General features: G+C 37.2%; 1 long non-coding RNA gene across 1 annotated transcript; it reads left to right on the top strand.

Moving 5' to 3' along the window:
- Positions 1-904: 904 nt before the first annotated feature.
- On the top strand, positions 905-2751 carry LOC128507312 (uncharacterized). Its single transcript, XR_008355806.1, has 3 exons — positions 905-976; positions 1194-1387; positions 2702-2751. It is a non-coding gene; the product is annotated as an uncharacterized LOC128507312 (long non-coding RNA).
- Positions 2752-23881: the final 21130 nt, after the last annotated feature.

Here is a 23881-nt window from a genome sequence, read left to right as displayed (position 1 = left end):
AACAGCAATCGGCAATTAAGTGCTCTTCCTGTGATATCCCGGATGTAAAGAAGGAAAAAAACGGGACATAGGAGGGAAAGAAATCGAGACCACGTGAATCATTTCCTGCACCGCAAACTCCGAGTACAAACTAAATGCCTTTATATTTTAGGCCAAGCCGAAACTCACTTACTCAGAATTCTACATAGTAATTCTCTACATGCCTGTTTAACAACACACATATAACTCTAATCCGAGTATCCGAGAAAAAAAAGAAAAATATTTTTCTTCTTCCTTTATTTTTTAGCCAGGCGCATTACTGACCCTCACTGGACTGGATCGGTATTACACGGACAAGGATCAGGCTTTTAGGAGCATTGCTGCCACCTGCTGGACTAAATAGAAGAGTCAAGTTTCGAGAGATCTCGCCAAAAATTCTTCATTCAACGGTTCAAGTCCTGTCATTGCGCATGCGCAGTTTGTCTTCGCGGCATTTGAGTGGGTTTTCCTTCAGTAACAGCGCTGTGGCAGGGGCTGAATATCCTCTGGTTTAGGTAAGTTTTCTTTTTGTTTTAACATCGAAAATAACCTAAATTAGTACGCAAATACGTTAAAAAATTTTATATTATGTTTTAAAATATTTTTCTGGGGCATGTAATGATATTTTACACGGAGCTCGGACAGCTATTTAGCGATCTGCCGAGTTCACGCCACGTGCTTCATTTGAAAGCAATGTTTAGTTTACTCAGTATAATTTAAAGGGAATAAATTAAAATATAAGGTTAGAGTGTGTAAATTATATGTTGTAAACGTAGGTTCGTTTTTTGGTCTTGTCATGCTGTTAGGGTCATGGGGAGGCGGCTTTAGGACCCTGTAGAATTCTTCATTCAACGGTTCCAACTGTCATTGCGCATGCGCAGTTTGTCTTCGCGGCATTTTGAGTGGGTTTTCCTTCAGTAACAGCGCTGTGGCAGGGGCTGAATATTCTCTGGTTTAGGTAAGTTTTTTTTTTGTTTTAACATCGAAAATAACCTAAATTAATACGCATATACTTTTAAAAAATGTAATAGTTCACGCCACGTGCTTCGTTTGAAAGCAATGTTTAGTTTACTCAGTATAATTTGAAGGGAATAAATTAAAATATACGGTTAGAGTGTGTGGTGAATTATATGTTGTGAACGTAGGTTCGTCTTTTGGTCTTGTCATGCTGTTAGGGTCGAGGGAAGGCGGCTTTAAGACCCTGTAGAATTCTTCACCGGCTGGTCCGTTCCGTTTCACTGACCGCGTTTTGGATTTAGCCCAATCAGTGTCGCTAAATGCAAACCACGTGATTACTGTTCATCCAGCCACACACAACATGGAAGCCGCATGAGGGAACACGTGATCAACCAGGCAAGTCGTCATTATTGTAAGTTAATACGGTATTGTTAAATACTGTAGATACAAAACAAATAATAAGTTATAGGGTATTCCTAACTTTGTTAATTTTGTGGTTGTTTCTGATCTGTATAACATAGCAACATGCTGTACGTAATGTTTAGTATAAAACACTGAAAATACATAATCATGTTGTATGGTTAATACCTATTATTTCAGAAGTTTAGTTTGTTTTAACATCAATTTTTTTTATTATTTAATATACCAATATACACGGTGCCCTTCATAAGTATTGAAACAGACAAGACAAAATTGTTGTTTAATATGGAGTTGATATATGATAAATATCATTCAAGGATAAATATGATGCAATAAAATGTCACATTTTCACATTTGATCTCTGTCGCATTTCAACATGTACACGTTTTACCAGCTGAGCAGAACAGCATATTTAGAGTTTCATTTAGGGCTGCAACAACGAATCGATAAAAATCTATTACTAAAAGCTTTGGCAATGAATTTCATAATCGATTCGTTGTGCCGTGCGATGCAGAGACGTTTGATTATTTAAAAAAAAAACTTTAGTTAAGTGCGGAGCGAAGTGAACATATGCGTGTCCGTATGCGTGTAAAGCAAAAGCAAGTCTCATTAGAGACGTTAAAAATTTTCTCTCTCTGCTCAAGGATTAGCCTGCTCTTTGCCTGTTGTGTGTGTCTGTGTTTGTGTGCGTCATTGGACACCGTGCCCCACACACACACACAGACCCGTCCTACTTTCACCTTCACAGACCCGTCCTACTTTCACCTTCACAGACACAGCACATGTCTGTGCACTTTCTAAAGATTTTAGTTCTGTTTTTGAATAAAAGGTTGGAAATGAATTTTCTTGGGTTTTTGTTTTTTATCCGATTCATCGATTAATAAAAAAAAAAACGACAGATTAATCAATTATTAAAATAACCGTTAGTTGCAGCTCTAGTTTCATTTGGCTCACAGGTATTTTTATGTCCTCAGCTGCATCCTGTTGCATTACTTATTTAAGCAAAATGTAGGGAATGTTTAGTCTTAATTTTATCCATTGCTTCTGCATTCTGAGTCTACATTTGGTGACAACACAGACAGACCTTTATAACCATAAAATATTTGTGTTGAAATAGCTATCATCTTTTAATTATTTGTAGATCAATCTTATCTTTGCTTTTCCAGTTTGTATGGAGGGCACTGTATATATTTATTCATTTAATATTCTCCCCTTGTGTGTGTAATATTTGTTGTTTTAAACCAAGTCACTTTATTTGAAATGTAACATTGCACATGTCAAACTGTTTTTGCTTTTCTTTACATAGGTTTGGAATGCAGGGTAAGATTCAGCACAGGTTCCAGCACTATCAAGGGCGATCCTGGAAGCAGCCTTGTTCGTGTACTGACTGTGTCTGCACTTTTTAAAAACTGTAGGTGTTTTGTTAAAATCACAATTCACAAATAGACTGTTGCAGTTACTGACTGCTTTATTTTTAATTGAGTTACATGATTTAAAGGTGTTTGTCAACCAGCCCAGTTTTTAAACCATATCAGAAACCATTTGATGAGGAGCTATGACCGTCAGATGTCCTCTAAAGGATTGTGAGCTGTCAATCATTGTCCTTACAACTTTCAGTAGTCACATATCTCATACGCATAAATCTTGAGGTTTTAAAGATTTTAGTTTTTCTGTTACAATGCGAACTGATAATTTGGAAAAGCAGTAAAGAGGCGGAGTCAGGAGATCTTGTGCAGAATCCGCAGTCAGGTCTAAAGCATAGACTTACATCATTGATCCTTTATATGCAGACAGTTTTGCACTTGTCAAAAAGTGCAACCCAGGAGATATTAATAGGGATGTGTGACATTTCGTTGTCTAGGTTTACAGCAAAATAGTTCAGGAATATTTTAAGAAAATATGAAAGCCACTTTAGTGAGTAATTGGCAGAGGAGCTTGCTGAATTGATAATGTATAATATTGTAAAGACAACAAAAATCAACCAAAAAATAGGTAAAATACAAATTACAACAATAATTTAAATCATCAACTCAAATATTTGGTTCTAATTAAACAGAAATTTCTATGAACTTGTAAGAACTGTGTAGAACATGAATCAGTCTGTGGCAGATTCTGAATCCGAAATTTCCACTGAAGTCACAGATGAGTAAATGCCACTCGATGTTGCTTTTTGAAGTTTGCAAAGACTGCTAAATTTTGGGAAATTTCAGGACTTCATTGTGCTTGATTTATTTTTTGTATGTTTTTTTTGCAATTGGTGTTTGTTCTGGGAAAGATGCTGCAGACTCAACATGTCTTGTGATGCAGAGATTTCTCATGCGAGATTCATCTTCTTAGGTGTGATTGTTTTGTTTTTTTTTGGCCACAAGATGGCATTGTGGGGAAATGGGACAGATTTAGTAAGTGGATTGGTATGCTTTACATTGTATATTCGTATTAATTGCATGTAAGACTCACTTTGCCAGACTTAAGAACAAATCAGACTTCTGAGGCCTGTGTTGTGTATGTGCTGACAATCTTCGGGCTCACAGTCTTCAAAAAAGAGGGCTCTTAGATTTCAAAAAAAGCTTTCAGGCTAAAAATCTGTGTAGATATATACACAATATGCTGGTTGGTTTCAGCTTCGAACTCTTAAACAGCACAACTCAATTACAGATAAACTGAGAGATCACCATGAGCTTCAGAGCAGACTGGGTGAAAAAAAAAGTGTCCTTGGTAAGCACCTTTCTTCCTTTACTCAATAACTGGGTTCCCACCAGATGTTCTACATAAAACTTAGGTGGAAATTGTTCCAATTATCAGTTGTTACTTGTAAGAAGTCCTTGTAAGAGTAAAATTTAATGCAATTGTTAAGAGTAAGCAGACCTCAAGTAATTTCCCAGTCCAGTTTCTCAAAGAAAACCACAGGGGGAATGGGCATGAGAACTGGGCGTTACTATTATTATTACTATTCTTATTACTGGGCGTTACTATACTTATTAATCAGTAATCTTGTACCCAATTCTGTGGCTGCCTAGGGAAATTTTTGATGGACTTCAGAAAGGTAGTTGAGTTGATCATGTAGGTCAAGTTCTCAAAAGCAACCCTGTGCTTTTTAAAACGAAAAAAATCAGAACACACAACTACTCCAATACACATTCCCAAACCTGAAATTGCGACCAAAACACCACTACGTGGTGCACTATCCGCATCTAATTCGCTGTCTTTTGGTCATTAGTTGAGCTCTGGGCAATCAGATATGAAGCCAAGCACAGCTACTTCAAAGATGTAGTGCATGATGTCCCCAATTTCAGGGAAGGAACATGATGGTGCTTAAGAGATTCTTTCTCCATTAATTGCTCTTCACATTGTCGCAGAGTGTACATAAAAAGTGGATCATTATATTCTGATCGAAATGTTTGTGGTAAAGGTATGTCACAGGTTAATGGAAAAGTTCCCCAAAAGATAAATGACATTTTAAACCTGTATGACTTTAGAATTCAGAAAACAAAAGGTGTCAGTTTTTTTTTTTATATGGGCCATATATTTAACTTCAAAGTGTCAAAAGTAGGCAGTTTTAGTCAATGGGAAAATGATTGCCTCAACACTGTCCTGCAGATTTAGTATGATCAGTTTTGGTCAGAAACAGAATTTAGGTCTATGTACATGCCCTGCACATGTGATCTTTGGAAGTTCCATGAGCAGATGTTTAGGAAAATGTTTAACTCGTTGTGGGACGAGCAGAATTCCATCAATCAAAAAAATGGGTTTTGATCCTGCCCTGTTTTTAAAAAAAAAAAATTTTTTATACACTACAGGACGCAAAGCCAGAAGACTTCACAAAATGGATGAAGATGGGGATCTCAGCTGTTGTTGAAGATGACCTTGCCACCATCCATTCGACCTTAAATGTAAGGTGTTTGTATGTCGTACTGGATAATGTGCAAGACCTTTCTACAGCTGTTGCTCTCCGATTTTATTAAGTTGTTGTGTGGTTCGGATGGTCCACTGCCGCGACCCCTCGGAGGGAGCAGCTGAGGTGGTGGACACTTACCTTACATGCCGAGATGATGTTCGGGTCACACCTAGTAAACTCAGTCAGTACCAGTCAAAAATGTGTTTTGCCACAACATGGTTGTAGAATTAAAAAATGAAGAATTCTATATTTACATTTACAGCATTTTTAGGGTTGAGGGCCTTGTTCAAGGGCCCAACAGTGCTGTGTCCATCACTTCACTTTTTACAGTGTCAAATCTTGTCTGATGTTGTCTCTTGTCGGGCCACTTAATCTTTGTAAATATGTTGCCGGAAATTCAATTAGTAAGGATACTTTATTATTATTATTTTTATTCTGTTGCACATTACTCCCATTTATATTCCGCAAGCATTCTACCATGAAATCTCAGTGCTCATAAATTTTGCGATTTGCATCTATATACAATTCTCCATCTTTAAATTCTACAACCATTTTTTTTTTTTAATTTCTGATTCTGTCTAAGGAGACAGTGAATGTCTTTTGAAATGATCAAATGCCTGCTTGTTGTTGACAGGATTTAACTATAAATTCTCCTACTATTTTAGTACGTCATTATTGAAGACGTGTCCCCCATTCATTTAATTATTCAAATGCAGTTCTGTTTGTTTTTAATCCTGCCTGTTGCATTTTGTCTTTCTCGTCATTTCTTTTTCCAGAAATGAGTCTTGTGGGATGAAAAGGCAAACCCAGACTGTTTAACATTAAATTGAATGTATTTTATTTATATTTATAACAGTAAGAAGAAAAGAAATAACACACTTTTTAATTTTTGCATGTTTTCAAATAGCAATGGGGTCTCCTGCCTTCTATGGCTGTAGTGCAAGCCTCTAAATAAGGAAAGATCAAATAATTTATCTGTCTGTAGCCTGTTTAGTTCCGCGCCTTGTGCAAAAGTCCGCTCTGTCTGACGAGTCCCAATCAATGAGAAATGCGCTCTCTGTATGTTGGAAAAGCCCATGATAGACAGATTTAAGGAAAGGAGGGGTTTTCTTCTGCGTCTCATACACATCACTATTTTAGTAGGCTAACCTGTAATATTTCTCTCCCATAGATTTTACTCAACTTTTTCTAATTGGTTCAATACTAAACAGGTCTTTTATCTTCCAAATACGGAAAGATTCTGTAGTTATGAGACAGTTGGCAACCCTAGGTATGATTTGAAGCTGTCCAATATTGCGTTGTATTTGCTGAACCGTGTGATCTTGCATGACAATGTACGTCCGCACACTGTGTTTAAGCATCCGCCCTCTAGTCCAGATCCCGCTCCATCAGATTTTTACCTGTTCGATCCTCTGAAAGCAGCTCTATGAGGATGAATATTTACTTCTGATCGTTGGGTGGTTTAATTTATATTATAATGAAGAAGAATGGGCTCCTGGCTCAGTTATATTAACAGATCCAGTGACTTTCAAAGAGCACTTGCTTTAAAGATTTACAGTAAAATGACTATTTTGTGTGTACAAGTTAGCATTTATACTAATAAACACTGATGGTTTAGTCAAAATTATAATTACAATCTTGTAGAATGTGAAGTTACTGTTCGATTATGGAAAAAATCATCATGATTTTTTTGGTCATGATTGGAATCACGATTATTTTACACGATTACTTATTGACTATGAAAATATGTTGCATTTATTGAACAGAACAGTGAATTCTCCTTAAAACAGAATAAGACAGATAAAACAGATAAAGGCAAACAAGATCAACAATGTAGTGCACTTCCACAATCTTTTGAAAACAAGTAATAAATAAAATGTAAATATTAAATAAAATAATTAATAAATTATAAATAATAAATTATTATTAATAGTGTCGAGATGGCAAAGCATAACGCTTGTCCAGAGTATTTATTATTTTCCTGAATCCTTTGTTCTCAACCGTGCTAATAGGGCACATGTCTTTGGCTAAAAAGTATGCAACGGAATCTGTTGTTTTTTTTTGTGCCTTTCTGAGCTGGATGGATACGGAGTTGCACTGAAGAGCGTGTCTTTAATGGATGACTGTTGCCGAGGATGATGTGCGGGTTGTTCGTCGTTCTTTCTGTTTCTTTATTAGTTGGTCATATGTCGGTCTGTGTTTAAATTTAAATGGTTAAAAAGATTTGTGGTGTTACCAAACGGTGCCGACACAACCGTGTAGCAAATCTTGCACCTAATGTTTTTGTTTCAGGTGTGTGCGGATGCACGCGTCAGAACGCAGGTCAATAAAAATTTTTAAAAAAGTGAATAATCGTTTTTTTCGATTACACCATTTTTGAAATCGAAATTCGATTAATTGCACAGCCCTAGTTGCTGTGCTTTAAGCAGGTCTGTGTGGTCCACGTTTACATCCATGCAATAATACCCTGGAATTCAAATTCTAGGAGCCATCTGATAAGCTCAAAACCGTTGCATAGTTAAAAACAAAAGTTTTATTTCCATTTAAAAACTATTAATTTAAATTTTTTAAACTTATAACTTTATTGTCTGTCAATTTTTGAATAAATGCTATAGAAACATGACTCACCTTTAAAAAGATGACTAGTTCTTTGTCCTTTCGAACAACTACGTCCCATTGTCTAGTATGTAGTGCTAGGATAAGGTCAACAGTTGCTTTTATTTTCCCAATTGTGGGATTCTGATTTGAAGGTCAGGGGTTACAACCCACCACTTCCAATTGACCACTGCTGAGCCCGTGAGAGACCCTTAATGAAAAATGTTGAAGTTTGGAATCATGTGGGAGAAAAGAATGATGCTGCTTTGTCCGTCAGGTTTTTACAGGTTGTGGTTTTTTTAGGGGGGGGTGGGGGTTTGGTGCTTTGGTAGGGTATGAAAAATGTCAGGTTTTTATAGGTTGAAGGTGAGGCATTGGAGCAGAGGTTAAGACTTTAAGATGTTTTAATAAGGTAAAAAAATGAACACCTTCAAAAGGATGACTAGTTCTTTGTCCTTTTGAACAAATACATCCCATTGTCTAGTATGTAGTGCTAGGATAAGGTCAACAGTTGCCTTTATTGTCCCAAACACATGAACGGTGTCCATGAAACTCACCCAGCCTAGTGGCTGTTGAAGATGGGATTCCTGAGCATCGGATTTTGCCATTGGCATTTGACCAGTGATCTCCATTTAGTTTGTGTTTTTAATGATTGTGCAGCAGTCAGTGTGAATGTGGGGTGTGTTGTCTAAGGATGTGATCAGAATACTTTGTATCTCTCGATCAATTTATCAGTATTTAAATCAGTAAGGTGACACAAGGATTGCCAGGATCATGAAAAAAAAAAATGCTTAATGTGGCATTAAGTGAAGTGTCTTTCCTTTTTTTTTTTTTTGGGGGGGTTGGTTGGGGATGCTTTGGTAGTCGACACCAGGACAGGGGGGAATGAAAAATGTCAGGTTTTTATAGGTTGAAGGCGAGGCATTGGAGCAGAGGTTAAGACTTTAAGATGCTTTAATAAAGTAAAAAAATGAACACCTTCAAAAGGATGACTAGTTCTTTGTCCTTTTGAACAAGTACGTCCCATTGTCTAGTATGGAAACGATGTCCATGAAACCCACCCAGCTTAATGGCTGTTGAAGATGGGATTCCTGCGCGTCTGATTTTGCCATTGGCAGTTTTGAATGTTTACCAGTGGTCTCCATTTAGTGTGTATTTGTTAAAATTGCGCAGTCAGTTTAAATGTGTGTTGTCTAAGGATGTGATCACAAATGTGACAACAAAAAACACATCTCTCTGAATCAGTTTATCGGTATGTACACTCACCTAAAGGATTATTTAGGAACATTATACTAATACGGTGTTTGACCCCCTTTCGCCTTCAGAACTGCCTTAATTCTACGTGGCATTGATTCAACAAGGTGCTGAAAGTATTCTTTAGAAATGTTGGCCCATATGGATAGGATAGCATTTTGCAGTTGATGGAGATTTGTGGGATGCACATCTAGGGCACGAGGCTCCCGTTCCACCACATCCCAAAGATGCTCTATTGGGTTGAGATCTGGTGACTGTGGGGGCCATTTTAGTACAGTGAACTCATTGTCATGTTCAAGAAACCAGTTTGAAATAATTCGAGCTTTTGTGACATGGTGCATTATCCTGCTGGAAGTAGCCATCAGAGGATGGGTACATGGTGGACATAAAGGGATGGACATGGTCAGAAACAATGCTCAGGTAGCCCGTGGCATTTAAACTATGCCCAATTGGCACTAAGGGCCTAAAGTGTGCCAAGAAAACATTCACCACATCATTACACCACCACCACCAGGCAACATTTTTTCAGTCCTCAACTGTCCAATTTTGGTGAGCTCATGCAAATTGTAGCCTCTGTTTCCTATTTGTAGTGGAGATGAGTGGTACCCGGTGGGGTCTTCTGCTGTTGTAGCCCATCCGCCTCAAGGTTGTGCGTGTTGTGGCTTCACAAATGCTTTGCTGCATACCTCGGTTGTAACGAGTGGTTATTTCAGTCAAAGTTGCTCTTCTATCAGCTTGAATCAGTCGGCCCATTTTCCTCTGACCTCTAGCATCAACAAGGCATTTTCGCCCACAGGACTGCCGGATACTGGATGTTTTTCCCTTTTCACACCATTCTTTGTAAACCCTAGAAATGGTTGTGCGTGAAAATCCCAGTTACTGAGCAGATTGTGAAATACTCAGACCGGCCCGTCTGGCACCGACAACCATGCCCCACTCAAACTTGCTTTAAACCCCCTTTTTTTTTTCTTCCCATTCTGACATTCAGTTTGGAGTTCAGGAGATTGTCTTGACCAGGACCACACCCCTAAATGCATTGAAACAATTGCCATGTGATTGGTTGATTAGATAATTGCATTAATGAGAAATTGAACAGGTGTTCCTAATAATCCTTTAGGTGAGTGTAAATCAGTTTGGTGATGCAAGGGTTGGTTTCCCACGTCCAGGGGAAAAAAATGAAATATTTCTATACACTGGTAAAAATGGCCATTGTTTATCCAACTGCCGTTTTTCAGAAATAAAGCTTTTCCAACTGCAACTAAGAATAATTAGTCTCTACAGCAAACCTCTTTGTATTGTTGCCCTAACAAGCAGTTTGTGAACAGCACAGATTTTGAGTTGTACACAAAACAGTGCACGTGCACATTGTCTACAGGGTTTTCGAGGCTGAGACGCATAAGCAGGACAAACATTTATCTGCATGGAGAAGGTTTCTGATTGGAAGTTTTTAGACCTAGCATTTGTCACTGTTGAGCATGTGAGCAAGACCCTTGAAAATTATGTGGAAGAAAAGAATGATGCTGCTTTGTCTGCCACCTGGCAGCACCAGGTCACACCACAAGTCTTTGAATACATTCTTACGACATCATTTTTTACTGCATCAAATCTTACCTGATATCCTTGGCCCTCAAGCCACTTTACCTTTGCAAATATATCAACACAATTTTTTTTTCTGTTAATAAAACTAGTGACTTTATTCTCTTTATACTCTTGCTCATTTCTCAGAAGTATGCTCTGCATAAACTGTTTCATAAAACTAAAAAGAATTTGTGATATCTTCCCATAAAGAACCGAATTGGCATCCATATAGAATTTTTTTATTTTGAAATCTACAACCATTTTGTGTTGAATTTCTAATTCTGTCTCAGGTGTCAGTGTATGTTTGACCAATTCTTTAAATTCCTTCTTGTTGTAATTTGATATACTTAAAAAAGAGGAGCTGACTGCAAATGAGGTGATTATTTTACAGTGAAATTTTAATGTTATTGTTAAAGACGTGCTCCCCCCTTTTTGATCTTGTTGATTCCTCTTTTATATCGTTAAGTCGATACCCTATTGTTCTAATTCGCCAAATGCCTCTGTCAGTCTGATTTTGACCCTGTCTGTTACGCGCTGTCTGTCTTTTTTATCCTTAGCTCGAGAAATAAGTCCTGTGGGGAAAAAAGTCAAATCCAAACTGTTAACAAATTCAAATTCTGAATTCTATATTAAATGTATTTATATTTAGTGGGAAGAGCAGAACGCGCTTTTAAATTCTTGCACATTCTCAAAAGGCAATGCGTCTCCTGTTCCCGGTGGCTGTAGTGCAAGCCTCTGAATAAGAAAAGATAAAATAATTCCGTAAAAACTGTTAGTTTGAACTTGCCTATGGTAAACATGCATTAATTATACTATGATCAGGTCATATATAATGGTATTGATGAGCACACTGGACAGCAGGACCAGCCTTTTTGCCCCAGGGCACCGCCCTAAGTGTGCGAAAATAAAAGTTAAAAATGATAAACATTTGTGTAATTAATTAAATATTAATTATATATACATTGTAGATCAGGGTAAAACCTTGATGGTGTCTCTAATGTTGTAAAAGCATTGGGCAAGCGCTGTGTTATATAAAATAGTTTGTTTGAATTATATTGTAGGGCCATGAGGTCTCACAACCTAGTTTTAATGCAAATAGGGTTGAAATAGGATTGGTCACCAATGCAGTGTTAATTGTTACTTTTTAGTGTTGGCCAATCAGAGCCATCCTTGAGCGAGACTACTGATAAAGGGTGATTGATGAAAACAGGTGAGAGAAGTTTCTGGAAAAGAAAGACGTAATGGAGCTAATGGTGTTTAGGAGTTTGCTGTTCAAGACTCTGGTTGCAAAAAGCGACTGGGAGGTATTTAAAACGTATTCGCGACATTTCAACAGGGACTGTGAGTACAGTGCGGTGAAACAGGCCTGCAACGAATTAAGTTTCTGCCGGCAGTTTTGTTTTTGTTTTTACAGCTAGGTGACCGGGTCACATTAGTTAGTTTACAGAGGTGTACATAAAAGAATTGTTGTAGTAAGAGCAATAAGTGTTGTATTGCTATTTTTGTTTATTTCTAGAATTAGACTTGGTTTAAAAGCCGAAGAGAATTAAGTTGATGTTTACATGGAAAGTATTTAGGTTGGTATTTATTTTATTTATCTTTGTTTTCTTACAAGGGATTGATTTATTTATTTCAATTTGACAAGTACTTATTTTTTGTAAATAAGTGAACAATATATTTTGGTTAAATATACACCCAAGGTTGTGTCTGTCCATTGTTTATAATTACTGGGCTTGAGAGTGTTCACAAGTTAAAGGCAGTTAGGCGGGTGAGAACCCAACATAGGAATCCAGGTTAAACAGTTAAATGTAAATTAACAACCAGCGCCCGGGTTGCCAGGGTGGCCAAGGGGGCGCTACATAAAATTGGAGACACCGCTGGGATATTTGGTAATAAAAAGCTAAATATTATTTGTAGTTAGTACTTTGATTTAGACAGTAGGTGAAGACTTGCTAAGTGTAAGCGGTCTTTGGTGTGGGAACACTCAACTGTAGTAATTACAGTGGAACCTTGGATTACGAGCATAATTCGTTGTCGAAGCGGTCTCATATTCCAAAACACTCGTAAACCAAATGTAATTGTCCCATAAGAAATAATGGAAACTCAAATTATTCAATCCACAGCCCAAAAAAATAAATACATAAAAATGATTAACACAAAATATTAAGCAGAGTTAAAACAAATTAACCTGCACTTTACCTTTAAAAAAAACTAAAAATAAATCCCGACAAATAAGTGTTTGTTTGTGCGTGCAGGCGCTGTGTGTGTGAACCTAGCGTAAGTTCCCCTCTCTCCCTTCTCGTCTTACACAGACCCTTCCTCCACTCTTTTCACACACAATGGAAACACTGTTTTATCGGAACAATAAACAAGAAATCTCTCTAACGACACTCGATTGAAAGTAAAGTAAAAATAAAACAAATTAACCTGCACTTTACTTTTGAAAAGAATCGCGACAGAGCAGTGTTTCTGTGTAGAGCAGAGAAAAGTGTCTGTGTTTGTGAAGGCGAAAGTAGGAGGGGTCTGTGTGTATGCAGGCAAAGAGCAGGCTAAGCCTTCAGCAGAGGGAGAAAATGGACACGCGTGCTGTACATACATGTATACAGACACAAAAAATGTTTTATGCACACACACGTGGTCACAGTGTTAGAGTAAACGGTACACGTGTGCACGGATGTTGATTATACCAGTAAAAGACGTGCAGTAAGACCCAGCAGGGGAGTAAGCATAGCAGATTTAGCAGTACGCTCTGAGCTATTGAAGGAGCTCAGGGAGTGGTGTAAGGGGGAATCCCTTAACAAAGCTTATTCCTTTGCTAGTTCTGGTCCCTAAAGGGTTTGAAGTGGCAGAGATTGAAGCAACTCTTGAAACTGCCAAGGTTTTTGGACAAGTACAAGTTAGAGGAAGGAGGTTTAGCACAAACCTTAACCAAAAATTGTGTGTGAAAGCAAGCAGCAAGTTGACTTGAAGAGGGTCCCTTTAGAAGTGATGCTTGCTATTACTAATGTGTTATTTCGCCTTTAGAACGTTTTTAAGTGGACGAAAAGCCCCCACCTCCATTGAAGCACTTGCTTGATGCTTCATCCTCATGCCTCAGCTGACTCTATTATTAGGGGTGTGGGTAACCTGTTGTCTAAAATAGAGAGACCATATCCCTCAGGAGAAACTGGTAGCTATCGTCGTCTCCGAGTTTTTTCTGTGCAGTGCGAACAGCAGATGCTGATGTCTCACCCCTTCAGGTCTTAGAGGTAATTGAGAGCTCTTTTGAAACTGTTGAATCAGGTAAGGATCTTTACTTTGAGTTGTGACTGATGCAACAAGAGCCAAAGGAAAAATTGTCAGATTTTTTTTGAGACGACTAGAGCAGTCTCTCACAAAAGTTGGTAATAGAGGTGGTATTCCTTTTAGTCGTGTGGACTTTGTCCAGGTAGAACAGCTACTTCGGGGTGCCAAACATTCAGATCTGATGTTGGTGCAGCTGTCACTAAGGGGGAGGAGGCAGAATCCTCCAATATCTGAAAGCTGATATTAAAGAACTGCAGTCAGTGTTCCATGAAAACTAAGCCATTTCAAAGAAAGGCCAGTGGCAGGGTTAGATCAGACAGGTCAGTCTAAATCTGCTCTAATGACAGAGAATGCAGAGATAGCTGTCAAGAGTTTGCAGTGTAAAGTGGCCAATAGGGTGAATAATAATGAAGTGTACACAAAAGATAAGGCATTGAGAGCAGACCCACCTAGACCTGCTCAAAAACTTTTTTTAGAAGTACAGAAGAATGCATTTGCTATCACTGTGGAGAAACTGGGCACTTTGCTAATAAATGCCAGAATGCAGAAAACCAGGGCAGAGTAATTCAAAAGCTAATTCGTTCTCTTAAGAAAGTGAGGTGATCTCTGTGAAAGGTAAACACATTCCGAAAGGGTTGATGGGTCCATCTTTAGTAGTGCCCAAATGGGTCAGTGTGTTCTTACCAAACAGGGATTGACTGAGGGTGCGCTCTTAATGAACTGAAGCTGCAAAATAGAGGTCTGTTTTAACTGTGACTGCCAACAGTTAATTAATTCATACTACTACTATTAATACTAATAATAATGCACAATATACTGTAGCGTAAAAAACTGTAGAGTGCTGTATGGCTGTATACAGCACAGCTGTTATGCGGTTGGTTTAAATTCTTACTGCCACATTGGATCAAAATACCCAAACCCAGCCACTGGATGCAGTGCCAGTCCCAAGCCCAGATAAAATGGGAGGGTTGCGCCAGGACGGGCATTCGGCGTAAAACCTGTGCCAAATTGTTGTGAGGATCAGATGGTCCAATGTGGTGAGGTGGTGGACGCTTTTTACATGTCAAGATATTGCTCCGGTCACGTCTAGTAAAGTCAGTCAAAGTCAGTACAGTCATTTTTGAAGTAAAATCAATACTTTGCCACAACATGGTTGTAGAATTCGAAAAAGAGAAATTCTATATTTACAGGATTTTAAGCAGTTGAGGGTTAAGGCCCTGTTCAAAAGCCCAACAGTGGCAGCTTGGTGGGGCTGGGTTTTTAAACTGAAGAATTCTTGTCATTTTCTGGGTTTCTGATTAGAAGGTCAGGGGTTCAAGACTCAGCACTGCCAACTTGAAACTGTTGAGAATGTGAGCAAGATCCTTAATGAGAGCCATGTGTAGAGTTGATTGCTTGATCCGCCACCTGGTAGCACCAGGTCACGCTGGTGACCTCATCTTTTACAGCATCAAACCTTACCTGATGTCCTTTGCCCTCGAGCCACTTGATCTTTGCAAAAATATCAACATACAATTTATTTCTATTGATAAAACTAGTTAGTGACTTTTTTTTTTTATTTCATCGTCCTCTTGCACGTTTCCATTTTCATATTTGTCAGTCATAATCTTTTTTTAAAAAATTTGCCAAGATGTTTTGAAATTCTTCCATACACAATTGAATTGATATATAGAATTCTTCCATTTCGAAATCTACAATCATTTTGTCTTTAATTTCTGATTCTGTCACAGGAGTCAGTGTATGTTTTGCCAATTCATTAAATTCTTCCTCATTGTAATTTGTACCTAAAATGGGGGCTGCAAATGAGGTGAATATTTTTGAGTGAAATTTTAATATGTGATTTATTAAAGACGTGCTCCTCCCTTTTTGATCTTGTTGATTCCTCTTTTATATCGTCAATAAATGTTAAGTTGATACCCAATTGATTTAATTCGCCAAATGCCTCCGTCAGTCTGGATTTGACACTGTCTGTTATGCGCTGTCTGTCTTTTCTGTTCTTAGCTCGAGAAATCAGTCCTGTGGAAAAAAGTCAAATCCAAACTGTTAACTCTTTAGTAAATGTATTTAATTTATATTTAGTGAGAAGAGCAAAAATAACACTTTAAAATTCTTGCACATTCTTGAAAGGCAATGCGTCTCCTGTTGCTGGTGGCTGTAGTGCAAGCCCCTGAATAAGAAAAGATAAAATAATTCCGTAAAAACTGTTAGTATGAACTGGTCTAATGGTGACCATGCAGTAATTATACTATAATCAGGTCATATATAATGGTATTGATGAGCACACTGGACAGCAGGACCGGACTTAATCCTGTACATTTTTTTAGATTGTTGCCTGCCCAATAAATAAAACCGATGATTTTTGAAATTGACATTCAATTAGTTAATTTAATATTAATAACAATATTAATATGTTCAGTTATCTGTATGTGTTAGTCTTGATTTGCATCTTTACGCTTTGTTCTCTCCGCGCCTCTTCAGAGCGGCAAAGCAAACAGACATGCTAGAGAGGGAGTGGGCACAAAGAAAGCACTTGTCGCATTTCCGATCTATTCGGAGCTTCAAGTGCAGGTCAGTTTCAGCTGTAAATGATTTGTATTTTTTTTCTTTGCAAGTATTGAACTGCCTGCTAATATTAGATGTAGCGCACGTACTATCGTCACTTAAAATACTATATGTTAAAAGACATTCATATCATTTATTGTAAAGTTACATTAGCAGACAGAAAAAATCACATTATTTTATAAAAGTAGGAATGGAGCATGGTGACAGGAGGTATAATGCAGACAATGAACCAAAATGAGTCATAAAGTCTGATTTTTCTAAAAATATTTTGTCATAATGTAGTCATAATTGTTATTTTTACATTTCAGAAAATTATGTCTGCATTTGTGAGGTTTAAAAGTTTTCCTTTTTTTTCAAAATAAGGTGGAGACTGATACAGAATTTTTTTTGTTATAACATATTGGATGATAATTTGTTTTGCTAATTTGGGAAACTAAGTTATTTAAAGATAAATGAATAAATAGATATTTATTTCGATTATTAGATGATCTAGTTACAATGAGGTGGTTATTGGACAGAAGTCAAGTCAGCAGTCTTTCCCAAGTGAAATATTTCAACTTACATGTAATTAATCTACAATACACGAGTTAGACTTCTGGAATTCAAAAAAAAAAAAAAACTTTACATGATAGTCTCTTTTTTATTATTATTATTATTATTTAGATGGATCGTATACACGCGCGTACACACAAATTGTTGATTCCCTTGCATTAAAGAAAACTAGCAATAGTTAAAAGCGATATATAAATAAAAATTCATTAAATTGACCTAAAAAAGTAACAATTAATGGCTTAGTTTGAGCATCAATTGATAAAAATTAGACACTGCGTTTGGATTGTAAATCATTTAAAAACCAAACTAATGAAACTGGCCTGGACAAAAATGATGGGAGCCTTACCCTAATTTTTGGTTTGGGACCCTCCATGACATCATTGAATGGGGAACTGGAGGCTGGGAAGGTTGGGTCTGTGCTCGGTGCTGTGGTACTCTGGATGTCCTGTTATGGAGTCAGATTAGTGTCATAACTCACAAAAAACAAATTTGACCTTTTCTTATTTAATATTTGTTTTAATTCGATGAACATCAGGACATTACACGCTCCCAACTAAGAGTCAGGACTAAACCATTTTCCCTCGCGGGTGTGTTGAATGTTTATAAGTTATTCTTACAGATTTCACACAGAACAGAGAACCCAACCAATGAGAAGCGTGCTCTCTGCTCTGTGTGTTGGTAGAGAGCGTGCTTTTCATTGGCATTGGTTAGGACTAGCCAGACAGGGCGGAGTTTTGCCCAGGGCGCCACACTAAGCGCGCGAAAATAAAAGTTAAGAATGATAAAAAAAATTTTTTGAAACATGTATAATTAATTAAATTAGTTATATATAAATTAAAGAGCAATTATAATTTATCTTATAGAAAGTGAAGTTGCTGTGCTTTAAGCAGGTCTATGCACACTGCACAAATGAAAGGCAGCAATACTAGACAGTTTCAATCGTACCCTGGAATTCAAATTCTAGGATCAATCCGACTGGATGCAAGAAAACTAAAAAACCCTTGCACAGGTTTATTTATTTAAAAAAATCAATAAAAATAATCCATTTAAAAACCTATTAATTTAAAGTTTTTAAACTTTTAAACTGACATAGAAACATGACTTACCTTTAAAACGATGAGTAATTCTTTTTCCTTTTGAGCAACTACTGTACATCCCACTGTCCAGCATGTGGTGCTAGGACAAGGTCAACAGCCACCTTTATTGTCTCAACGACGGGGACGGTGTCCATGAAACCCACCCAGCCTAGTGACTGTTGAAGGTTGGATTCATCAGATTTTGACCTAGGCATTTGACCTGCGATCTCCATTTATACTGTATATATATATTTATTTTTGCCTTCAATGTATGTGATGTGTGTTGTGTGTCATCTAAGGATGTGATCAGAAAACCTTTTTATTTCATCAGTATGTATGACACTGGGACAGGGGTTTGTAAACAGCATAAAGATTTTTGAGTTGTAAACAAAGGTGCATGTGCGCATTGTCTACAGGTTTCCGAGGCACATAAGCAGGAAATGGTGGATAACCGTCTTGTGGACAGACCTTTATCTGCGGGGAGAAAGCTAGAGACGCAACAAATAGAGGATTGTTGGTCTATTTGTGCTCTACTAAGAATTGCCCAAGCAGGCAAGTGTGCGTTTTTAGCTATACAAGTAAAGTTTGTGCAGCCAAGGGTTAGAGTTAGGTTTTAGCATTTTGGGCTAGCTAACAGTTGGTGAAGTTACAAATCCGTTTACAGTACCCCGCAAAAAAAATATCACCCACAAACACACATTTTTGTCTAAGGACTGAGGCATTTAGAATGCGTTTTATGCCATACAGTGCATAAATAGACCGTCCATTTGTGCATTGTAAACTGACAGTAAGGAGAGGGGCGATGTGGGGGTTCGGTCAGGTGTATAGATGCTGACTCTGCGGGATACTGTGATGGTGAGCGGACCAGGGATTTACTGTATGGAGTATAACAGTAACTTTAGCTGTGTATTTAACTTGGAGATATTAAAAACTGGTTTCCCTTTATGTCAGCTTTAATAAATCTCTCAGGGGTCGGCTGTACCGCAGGCGGAACGACATGCATTGTTTCTGGTAACTGAAAAGAATGTAAACGTTGAAAAGGTTTAGTTTAGCTCTGTATTTGTACTTGTCTGTAGTGAATGGGTTTGGTTTAATTTAGGCTATCTACTTTGATTTTGTTTTTTGTAGACAAGATGTAAGCTTTTTTTAAATTTATCTTTAACATGCCTATTACTGAAAGAAAGTTCAGAGATAATCTGACTTCAACCCTACATTTTTTTTTTGTAAACTAATGCCTTTTTTTTGTTTTGTTGAGGTATCCAGTGCACACAGTATGACTGTGTATACATTTTTCGTGATTCACATATGTATTTTGCATTTACAAACATCTCAACATTTATTTTAATTTTTTTAACATTCCTGGGTTTGCGTGTGGGTTTATAGAGACTTCTCTGCCGCGCTTCACTAACTTGTAGCCTATCAGATAGCTTAGAATTTCAGCCAATCACATGAAAGTAAATTTGAGGGTATGATTAGGGTTGCCAAGTCCCTGAAACGGAAATAACGGTCAGGGACAGGAGGGAAGTTGGCTTTTTTTTTTTTTTGTGGCACCAGTGGCTCTAGGGTGGAAAAACTCCCCTTTAACACCACAAAAAAAAAGGTGTGACACTAAACATTGGATATAACTGACATTATATGTAATGTCATGCGAGCTAGCATATGCATAAAATTATACGCTTTGTTACGACCTGAGCTGTGTTTTTTCTTTTTTTTTTTTTTCTGGAGAAAAAAAAATCACAGACACAGTGGTGCACTGTGTATGTCTCCTTATTATTATTTTTTTCGTGCTTGCACGTGCTCCCCCCTCCCCACCCCATTCAGGTTGACGCACCTGTTACTAATCCACGAGAGTGGTAATTAGTGGAGAGTTTTAAAAAGATGCTGCAGGGGATGTGAAGAGAGCTATCTACCTACATATTTATTTTCTTTTTTTCCCCTCTTTGCCATAAATCCAAAATGTAGTGTAAATGCGTGCTTATTAGTTTAGTTACAACAATAGTTGTGTGAGATACTAAAGTACTAACAGCGTTGTTGCAGGTAAGCAAAATTCTCCAGTTATTTAGAGTGTTTCAGCTGAGCCGTGCTGAGCGCCGGTTCTTCCTTCGGTTCACTATTTTTTGTTTTGTGTTTTTGTTTTAGTTTGTTATTTTTGGAGGTATCCCGGGGGAGAGATTTATTCTCTTAACTGGTAACCCTCTGAAGACTAGTAAGAACTTAATTTAGAATTTTTGATTGAGCTTAGGTCTGGAGTTTATTTGTTTACTTGTTCATTTAACGCAAATGTAATTTAGTCATGTCAACAAAATTTAATTTGACTGATTTTGTGGAACAACCAAGTGTAGAAAAAATAGACTATTGTAGGCAAGATGATTTATTCGAAATTGCTCAACATTATGAAATCACGGTTTTAAAAACCAACCTTAAAACGGACTTGTAGGCTGATATTTTGGGAGCGCTTTCAGAAAAAGGAGTGTTGCCAGTAGTTGCTGCTGGTCTTTAGCAGGGGGAGTTGCCAGTTGCTGGGACGGAACAGGACAGAGTGTCTACTACAAGTGGTGATGAAGAGGTATGTCCAGCACCTTTGTCTATGCCAAAATTTGATCCATTTTCGTTTTCTACGGTTGCATCACCGACTTTTCAAGGAGAATCTCGTTTAAAAATACGTTTAGCTGGATTACAGTTGGAAACTCATGATAAAGCTCAAGCAAGGAAAGATGAGTTGCAATATCAGTTAGAGAAAATATCGAATTGAAGCTGATACTCGAGTTCGTTTACAAGAACTTGAATTGCAAGATAGACAAAAAGTAGGTTCGAGTGATCAGGTTGATAAAAAGGTTAGAGGTGGTAATGGAGTAAATGTTACAGTTATAACGAATGCAGTTGACCCATTGTCTGTGCCTGTCTTGAATGATTTATCGTTAAGCTCTTTTAATGTGGCAAAAAATATTGTGCTTGTACCAGCTTTTCTGGAAAAAGGGGTTGAAGCTTATTTTCAAGCATTCGAACGTTTAGCTACAGCTTTGAAATGGCTGAGTGATGTCTGGTCTTTAATGCTACAGTGCAAATTTGCCGGAAGAGCTCAGGAGTTGTGTGCTTCACTTTCATTGGAAGAGAGTGTGAATTATGAAACCTTAAAAATTGCTGTACTTCGTGCTTATGAATTTGTTCATAAGTTTGTGAGCAAGACTATTACTAAGAACCACATGGAAATTTGATTGACGCTGCTTTGTCCGCCATCTGGTAGCTCCAGGTCACGCCACGAGTCAGGGGTTCAAGCCCCAGCACTGCCAACTTGCAACTGTTGAGAATGTGAGCAAGGTCCTTAATGAGAACCATGTGGAGATTTGATTGCTGCTGCTTTATCCGCCACCTGGTAGCACCAGGTCCCGCTACATTTTTCTGAATACATACTGGTGACCTTATCTTTTACAGCATCAAACCTTACCTGATGTCCTTTGCCCTCGGGCCACTTGATCTTTGCAAAAATATCAACGTACAATTCATTTCTATTGATAAAACTAGTTAGTGACTTTTATTTAATTTCATCGTCCTCTTGCTCATTTCCATTTTCATATTTGTCAGTCATAGTCTTTTTTTTAAAATTTGCCAAGATGTTTTGAAATTCTTCCATACACAATTGAATTGATATATAGAATTCTTCCATTTCGAAATCTACAATCATTTTGTCTTTAATTTCTGATTCTGTCACAGGAGTCAGTGTATGTTTTGCCAATTCATTAAATTCTTCCTCATTGTAATTTGTACCTAAAATGGGGGCTGCAAATGAGGTGAATATTTTTGAGTGAAATTTTAATATGTGATTTATTAAAGACGTGCTCCTCCCTTTTTGATCTTGTTGATTCCTCTTTTATATCGTCAATAAATGTTAAGTTGATACCCAATTGATTTAATTCGCCAAATGCCTCCGTCAGTCTGGTTTTGACACTCTGTTATGCGCTGTCTGTCTTTTCTGTTCTTAGCTCGAGAAATCAGTCCTGTGGAAAAAAGTCAAATCCAAACTGTTAACTCTTTAGTAAATGTATTTAATTTATATTTAGTGAGAAGAGCAAAAATAACACTTTAAAATTCTTGCACATTCTTGAAAGGCAATGCGTCTCCTGTTGCTGGTGGCTGTAGTGCAAGCCTCTGAATAAGAAAAGATAAAATAATTCCGTAAAAACTGTTAGTATGAACTGGTCTAATGGTGACCATGCAGTAATTATACTATAATCAGGTCATATATAATGGTATTGATGAGCACACTGGACAGCAGGACCGGACTTAATCCTGTACATTTTTTTAGATTGTTGCCTGCCCAATAAATAAAACCGATGATTTTTGAAATTGACATTCAATTAGTTAATTTAATATTAATAACAATATTAATATGTTCAGTTATCTGTATGTGTTAGTCTTGATTTGCATCTTTACGCTTTGTTCTCTCCGCGCCTCTTTAGAGCGGCAAAGCAAACAGACATGCTAGAGAGGGAGTGGGCACAAAGAAAGCACTTGTCGCATTTCCGATCTATTCGGAGCTTCAAGTGCAGGTCAGTTTCGGCTGTAAATTATTTTATTTTTTTCTTTGCAAGTATTAAACTGCCTGCTAATATTAGATGTAGCGCACGTACTATCGTCACTTAAAATACTATATGTTAAAAGACATTCATATCATTTATTGTAAAGTTACATTAGCAGACAGAAAAAATCACATTATTTTATAAAAGTAGGAATGGAGCATGGTGACAGGAGGTATAATGCAGACAATGAACCAAAATGAGTCATAAAGTCTGATTTTTCTAAAAATATTTTGTCATAATGTAGTCATAATTGTTATTTTTACATTTCAGAAAATTATGTCTGCATTTGTGAGGTTTAAAAGTTTTCCTTTTTTTTCAAAATAAGGTGGAGACTGATACAGAATTTTTTTTGTTATAACATATTGGATGATAATTTGTTTTGCTAATTTGGGAAACTAAGTTATTTAAAGATAAATGAATAAATAGATATTTATTTCGATTATTAGATGATCTAGTTACAATGAGGTGGTTATTGGACAGAAGTCAAGTCAGCAGTCTTTCCCAAGTGAAATATTTCACCTTACATGTAATTAATCTACAATACACGAGTTAGACTTCTGGAATTAAAAAAAAAAAAAAAAACTTTACATGATAGTCTCTTTTTTATTATTATTATTATTATTTAGATGGATCGTATACACGCGCGTACACACAAATTGTTGATTCCCTTGCATTAAAGAAAACTAGCAATAGTTAAAAGCGATATATAAATAAAAATTCATTAAATTGACCTAAAAAAGTAACAATTAATGGCTTAGTTTGAGCATCAATTGATAAAAATTAGACACTGCGTTTGGATTGTAAATCATTTAAAAACCAAACTAATGAAACTGGCCTGGACAAAAATGATGGGAGCCTTACCCTAATTTTTGGTTTGGGACCCTCCATGACATCATTGAATGGGGAACTGGAGGCTGGGAAGGTTGGGTCTGTGCTCGGTGCTGTGGTACTCTGGATGTCCTGTTATGGAGTCAGATCAGTGTCATAACTCACAAAAAACAAATTTGACCTTTTCTTATTTATTATTTGTTTTAATTCGATGAACATCAGGACATTACACGCTCCCAACTAAGAGTCAGGACTAAACCATTTTCCCTCGCGGGTGTGTTGAA

Source organism: Clarias gariepinus, chromosome 19 (genome assembly GCF_024256425.1).
Source record: "Clarias gariepinus isolate MV-2021 ecotype Netherlands chromosome 19, CGAR_prim_01v2, whole genome shotgun sequence".
NCBI classification, from domain to species: Eukaryota; Metazoa; Chordata; class Actinopteri; order Siluriformes; family Clariidae; genus Clarias; species Clarias gariepinus.
This window is presented reverse-complemented; position numbering and strand designations above follow the sequence as displayed.